The sequence below is a fragment of the Ursus americanus genome, chromosome 35, assembly GCF_024610735.1.
Source record: "Ursus americanus isolate L20-20 chromosome 35, mUrsAme1.1.p, whole genome shotgun sequence".
In the NCBI taxonomy this organism is placed as follows: Eukaryota; Metazoa; Chordata; class Mammalia; order Carnivora; family Ursidae; genus Ursus; species Ursus americanus.
The window spans coordinates 1,792,180-1,798,307 of NC_142161.1; the positions used below are offsets into that span (position 1 = coordinate 1,792,180).

Below are 6,128 nucleotides of genomic sequence, written 5' to 3' on the forward strand. Positions count from 1 at the left end.
ACTCTGAGAAATTTTATTTTATTATATCCTAAATAATTTGCTCCTCTCTATTTTCTTTATTCTCCTCAAAACACCTATTAGTAAAATGTTGGACTTCCAAGATGCATCCTTTCTTTTTCTTTTTCACTCCTATTTGTCATCTGTGACTTTTTATTCTCTCTCCTGAGCAATTTGCTTGAGTTTATCTTCCCCTTCCAATCAAATTTTCATTTCACCAGTCACATTTTCATTTTTTAAAAACTATTTCTTGGGACGCCTGAGTGGCTCAGTGGTTAAGCATCTGCCTTCGGCTCAAGTCATGATCCCAGGGTCCTGGGATGGAGCTCTACACCAGGCTCCCTGCTCAGCAGGGAGTCTGCTTCTCCCTCTCCTTCTGCCACTACCCCCTGCTTGTGCACCTGCTCTCTCTCTGTCTCTCACTCACTCTTGCTCAAATAATAAAATCTTAAAAAACAAAACAAAACAAAACAAAACTATTTCTTATTAGGAGCACCTGGGTGGCTCAGTCAGTTAAGCACTGGCCTCATGGTTTCAGCTCAGGTCATGATCTTCTGGTGGTGGAATCAAGTCCCACCCTGAGCTCCACACTCAGTGTGGGGTCTGCTAGAGATTCTCTCTCTCTCCCTTTCTCTCTGCCCCTCCCCCTGCTCACACATGCTCTCTGCCTCTCTCTCTCTCAAAATGAATAAATAAAATCTTTAAAAATAATAACTATTATTCTCTGATTATTCTGTATCATATCATACTGTCCTTGTTTTATACATTGGTCTCTCTAAAAGTATTAAAGTTAAGTTGCCAATTATTTTTCATTCTCTTCTGTTTATAGAATCTCTATTTCCTTCAGGGTCATTTTTTCTTTTTCCTTTTTTTTTTTAAAGATTTTATTTGTATTTATTTGAGAGAGAGAACGTGAGTGGTGGGGTGGGGGGTCAGAGGGAAAGGGAGAAGCAGACTCCCCGCTGATCAGGGAGCCTGATGTGGGGCTCGATTCCAGGACCCTGAGATCATGACCTGAGCCAAAGTCAGACACTTAACCAACTGAGTTTCCCAGGTCATTTTTTTCTATTTGAAAAATATTTCTATTTCTGTCTATTTCTCTCTCTCTCTTTTTTTTAAAATATATTTTTTTATTATTTATTTGTCAGAGAGAGAGAAAGCACAAGCAGGGGCAGGCAGAGGGGGAAGCAGGCTCCCTGCTCAGCAAGGAGTCCCATGCAGGACTCAATCCCAGAACCCTGGGATCATGACCCAAGCGGAAGGCAGCTACTCAACCCACTGAGCCACCCAGGTGGCATCATTCTTTCTCTGCATAACTTATTTGCCTTTCTTTACCCCTGCCAACCTTCTTTTTTTCCACACTCATGAACATATCCACCCTGTAATTTTACTTTTACTTCACTTTTCTCAATGTCTCTCACATTTGTGCATATTAAATTACAAAAGTAGTACATGCTTGGGGGTGCCTGGCTGTCTCAGTCTGTTGAGCATGTGACTCTTGATCTCAGGGTTGTGGGTTCAATCCCCACATTAGGCATAGAGCTTACTTAAGATCTTAAAAAATAAAATAAAAAATAAAAAGTAGTACATGCTCTTTGTAACATGTTTAAAAACACAAAAGAGGTTTTTTTTTTTTAAGTAAATTAATCCCCCTCTAATCTCATCCCCTGAGGTAAGGCTTGTTGTAGCCTTTATGTTTACAGTAACATATCAAAATACCAGTAAGCATGTATAGAGTTTTCTCCTTTTCAAATTTGGAATCAGACTATCTGCATTATTCTACAATTTCTTTTCTCCTTCTCCACATTACAGTGTATAATCTACACTCCTTCAGGTCAATATATATGAATCCAACCCATTTTTTCTGAAGAGCTGCACGATACTCTTCAGAATGAATTTCCATAATTTATTTAATCATTCATCTTTGCTGGATATTTAGATTGTTTTGAGTTTTTGCCACTAAAAACAAAGCTGAAATAAATATCCAAATGCATATATCTTCAGATATTAGTATTTTTTAAATAAATAGATTTTAGAAATTTGGATTTTTAATATCAAAGAGAACACATAGCTTTTATTTTCTTACAAACACCTTTATTACATGTGCTTTGGGGAGTGGTTTTAAGATTTTATTTTTGGGGGGAAAAAGATTTTATTTATTTGAGAGAGAAAGAGAGAGAGAGAGGGAGAGAGAGAAAGTGTGCACAAGTGGGGGGAGAGGCAAAAGGAGAGAGACTCTCAAGCAGACTCCCTGCTGAGCACAGAGCCCAATGCAGGGCTTAATCCCAGGACCCTGAGATCAGGACCTGAGCTGAAGTCAGATGCTTAACTGACTGAGCCACCCAGGCACCCTTACATTTGTTTTTAAATACTCCTCTAATTGCATTAGAGGAGGACAGCTATTACATTCCACAAAGTAACACTTTTTTCATATAACCATCGTTAATACATGTGGGTTTTGGGGGATGCTGGGGAGGACTGATAAGTGAAATACAGTTGGTATATAATGTTGTATAAATTTTAGGTGTACAATATATTGATTTGATACATCTACATATTATATGATTGCCATTGCAGTGATAATTAGCACCACTATAATGTCACATAACTATCATTTCTCTTTAGTGGTTAGAATAATTAAAATCTAGTCTCTTAGCAAGTTTGATTATAATAATACGATATTGTTACATACTTTTAATAGTAGAAGATATTAAGGTGTTACTTCCCCCAAAAGTTGTAGCAATTCATGCTCCTAATTCATTGTGTTGAATAAATACAATATAATAACTATATATACTAACTATATATATAATATAATGTGTGTGTTTATGTGTATATGAATAAATGCCCATTCTCACCTATACTAGATCATATCAACTAATTTTTGCCAGTCTGTTGGGCAGCTCATTTTGTTTTAATTTCTCTAATAGAGAATTTGGGTATCCTTTATTAGATTTACTTACCATTCGGAATTCCTCTTCTATCATTTGTTTATATCATGCACCTGTCTTTCTATTGCATTGTTGACTTTTTCCTATCAATTCATAAGAGATCTTTGTATATTAAAAAGTCATCTGTTCATATGAGTACAAATATTTTCTTCCAACTGTACCATTTGTTCGTGTTTATTCTGTCTTCTTTTCAATCCAAAATTTTAATTTTTGTGCGGTAATGTTTTTCTTTATGGATTCTGGGCTTCTCTATAAGCTTATCCCAACCCCAAGATTTTCTAGTGTCCTAAATTTTCTTCTAACATTTTTATAGGTTTTTGTTTGTTTGTTTATATCTTTATTTCATCTGAAATTTATTTTTGCATATAGTGTGCAAATAAGAATCTAGATTTACCTTTCCTCTTATAGAAAAGCAATTGCTACTTAAAGGACAAAAGAAAGTGAGCCAAACAGCAAAGGCTGCCCTCCTTAGCCTGAAATTTAAAAATGAACCCATGGGGGTGGGGGGGGGCGCCTGGCTGGCTCAGTAGGTGTAATGTGCAACTCTTGCTCTCAGGGTTACGAGTTTGAACCCCACGTTGGGTGTAGAGATTATTTTTAAATGATATGATATAAATGATAAACAAAAACGAACTTATGGGTCCTAAATTTTTCCTTGCCAATTTCCTTGTGAGAACTCTATTAACTAAAATACCACACAATGTAGAAACAATAGAATAAACATTTTAAATATTACACTGAGGTAGAAAGGAATTGATTCTAAAAGCTGAAAGCTCTTTGGAGGAGATAAAATACAGGGCAGACGTCTTCCCATCCTCTCTCACCTTTCCTTCCCCTTCCACGGTACAGTCGCCACTATGTGGAACATGTTTCCGGCATATGCTGAGGATGCTCAGTAGATGTGGTGGGTACCTTCCCTCATCCCTTTGGACCAGAGTTTAAGTATCTTCGTAGAATGGAACAAATTAGAGAATCGGTACTTCGTAAGCTTTATGCTAATTATATCCCCTGGGTTAATTTTCCTATTCTGTCAGTAATCAGTTCCGTCTTTTCAACATTTCTTCCCAGCTTCTGCTCAGCCACAACAACAGGTCCTCAAGGCAGCACAGCTTACAGGGGCTGTGGAAGCTTGGAGAGGTGTTGGAGAAGGGACCATGCCACTTGGGGTGGGTCCACGTCATTCCCATCTCCTAACAGTGGCACTCCTACACTTCTACCCGCTGCTGGTATTGACAGCTCTGGGATTTGTTTCTATAAAGGAAAGTTTCCCCTGCAAACCCCTCTCTGTTACTGCCCCCCACCCCTCAGATGAGAAGGTTGCCGCCACCCAAACACTCAGAGCTATTCACGGTCCGGTCCGTGTCCTTGAGAGTTTTATTAAAGCAGCAGGTGGGAAAATGGGTTCCGCAGACCCTTGGCGTATAATCGCCCATACCAGGCTCACAAACCTCCCTCTGACCTTCTTTTCCAACCTAGGGAGTGAGAGCCTAAGGTGAAAAGGGACCAAACCTCAGGAGAGTATTTAACACCACCCCGCCGTCTCCAGGCATGACAAGGCAATTAGACAAGTTCTTACGGTCCCAAAGGGGGCCCGTGACAAGCCCATCTCCCCTCTACCTCTAACAAATATCTGCAGGACAGATGGTGAGAGTAGGGGTCAGGGGCTGGGACACAGGGAACAGTGAGGCATTCCAAGCTCTGCGGGAGGGTGCAACCCAGCCAGGACCATGAAGGGGGTGAGCCTCCTTCCAATGTTCGTCTTCCTTCTCTTCTCTCCAGGTCTTCCTTCCTTCATGTCCTCCTATCCCACTGCTAGGTTCAGGACATTCTTTTTTTTTTTTTTTTTAAGATTTTATTTATTTATTTGACAGAGATAGAGACAGCCAGCGAGAGAGGGAACACAAGCAGGGGGAGTGGGAGAGGAAGAAGCAGGCTCACAGCGGAGGAGCCTGATGTGGGGCTCGATCCCATAACGCCGGGATCACGCCCTGAGCCGAAGGCAGACGCTTAACCACTGTGCCACCCAGGTGACCCCAGGACATTCTTTTTTGAGCAGAACATGGCAGCGGGAATGGGTGGAGGGGCGTGGAGCAGCACCGGCAGACACCCTAGCTGAGAGGGTACAGAGACTATTCTTCCAAGCAAATTGGATGCTTCCCCACACAGACCGTGCTCACATCCCTCCAGAAGGTAATGCTGTGGTAGTAATGGTGCGGGGGCACAGCTCTGGGTAGAGATGGCATGGAGGGACTTAGATGCCGCCGAGCTGGCACCTGTAAAAGGCAGGCTTCCTCTCACATCTCACAGAGGCGCCCTGTGCTGGGGAGCACACACTCTCACAGCCCTTCTCCGTGGGCAGCTCTGGAGGCTTCCTCATCACATCACAGCAACATCTGTACTTGGCAGTGACCTTGGCTTTGAGCCTGTCAGCATGCCGACAGAGGAAGCTGTGGGCCTCAGAGAAGCCCGGCTGGTCCATCAGAAGGAGCAAGGAGAGTGTCCATGTCAGAAGCATGTTTTCTTTGAGTCAAAGGAAAAAGGTAGCAAAAAAGAGAAATCTGTCTCCTAGCCCAGAACACCAAATTTTCGTGCGCTCAAAGCCCACCCCTCCCCCTGCAGGTTTACAGACGCTTTCTACTTGTCTCCAAGAACACTTCCCTGCACTCATCCCAGAAAATCATTTTAGGCGATCCTCCTTCCAGTGTTCATCTTCCTTCTCTTCTGTCCAGGTCTTTCTTCCTTCATCTCCTCCTAACCCACTGCTAGGCCCAGGACATTCCTTTGGGGTTTTTTTTGTGTGTGTTTTTTTGTTTTAATTATTTATTTAAATTCAATTTCAGTGCTTGCTTCGGCAGCACATATACTAAAATTGGAACGATACAGAGAAGATTAGCATGGCCCCTGCGCAAGGATGACACGCAAATTCGTGAAGCGTTCCATATTTTTTGGACTCTGGGAAACAAACTGAGGGCTCCAGAGGGGAGGGGGGTGGGGGATTGGGATAGGCTGGTCATGGGTAGTAAGGAGGGCACGTATTGCATGGTGCACTGGGTGTTATACGTGAATAATGAATCATGGAACCTTGCATCAAAAACCAGGGATGTGCTGTATGGTGACTAATATAGCGAAATAAAAATTATAAAAAAATAAATAAATTCAATTTCATTAATGTATACTGTA

General features: G+C 41.6%; 1 non-coding gene across 1 annotated transcript; it reads left to right on the top strand.

Annotated features, from left to right (window-relative positions):
• Positions 1–5,787: 5,787 nt before the first annotated feature.
• LOC123783942 (U6 spliceosomal RNA) lies at positions 5,788–5,894 on the top strand. Its single transcript, XR_006777343.2, has one exon. It is a non-coding gene; the product is annotated as a U6 spliceosomal RNA (small nuclear RNA).
• The last annotated feature ends 234 nt before the right edge of the window (positions 5,895–6,128 follow it).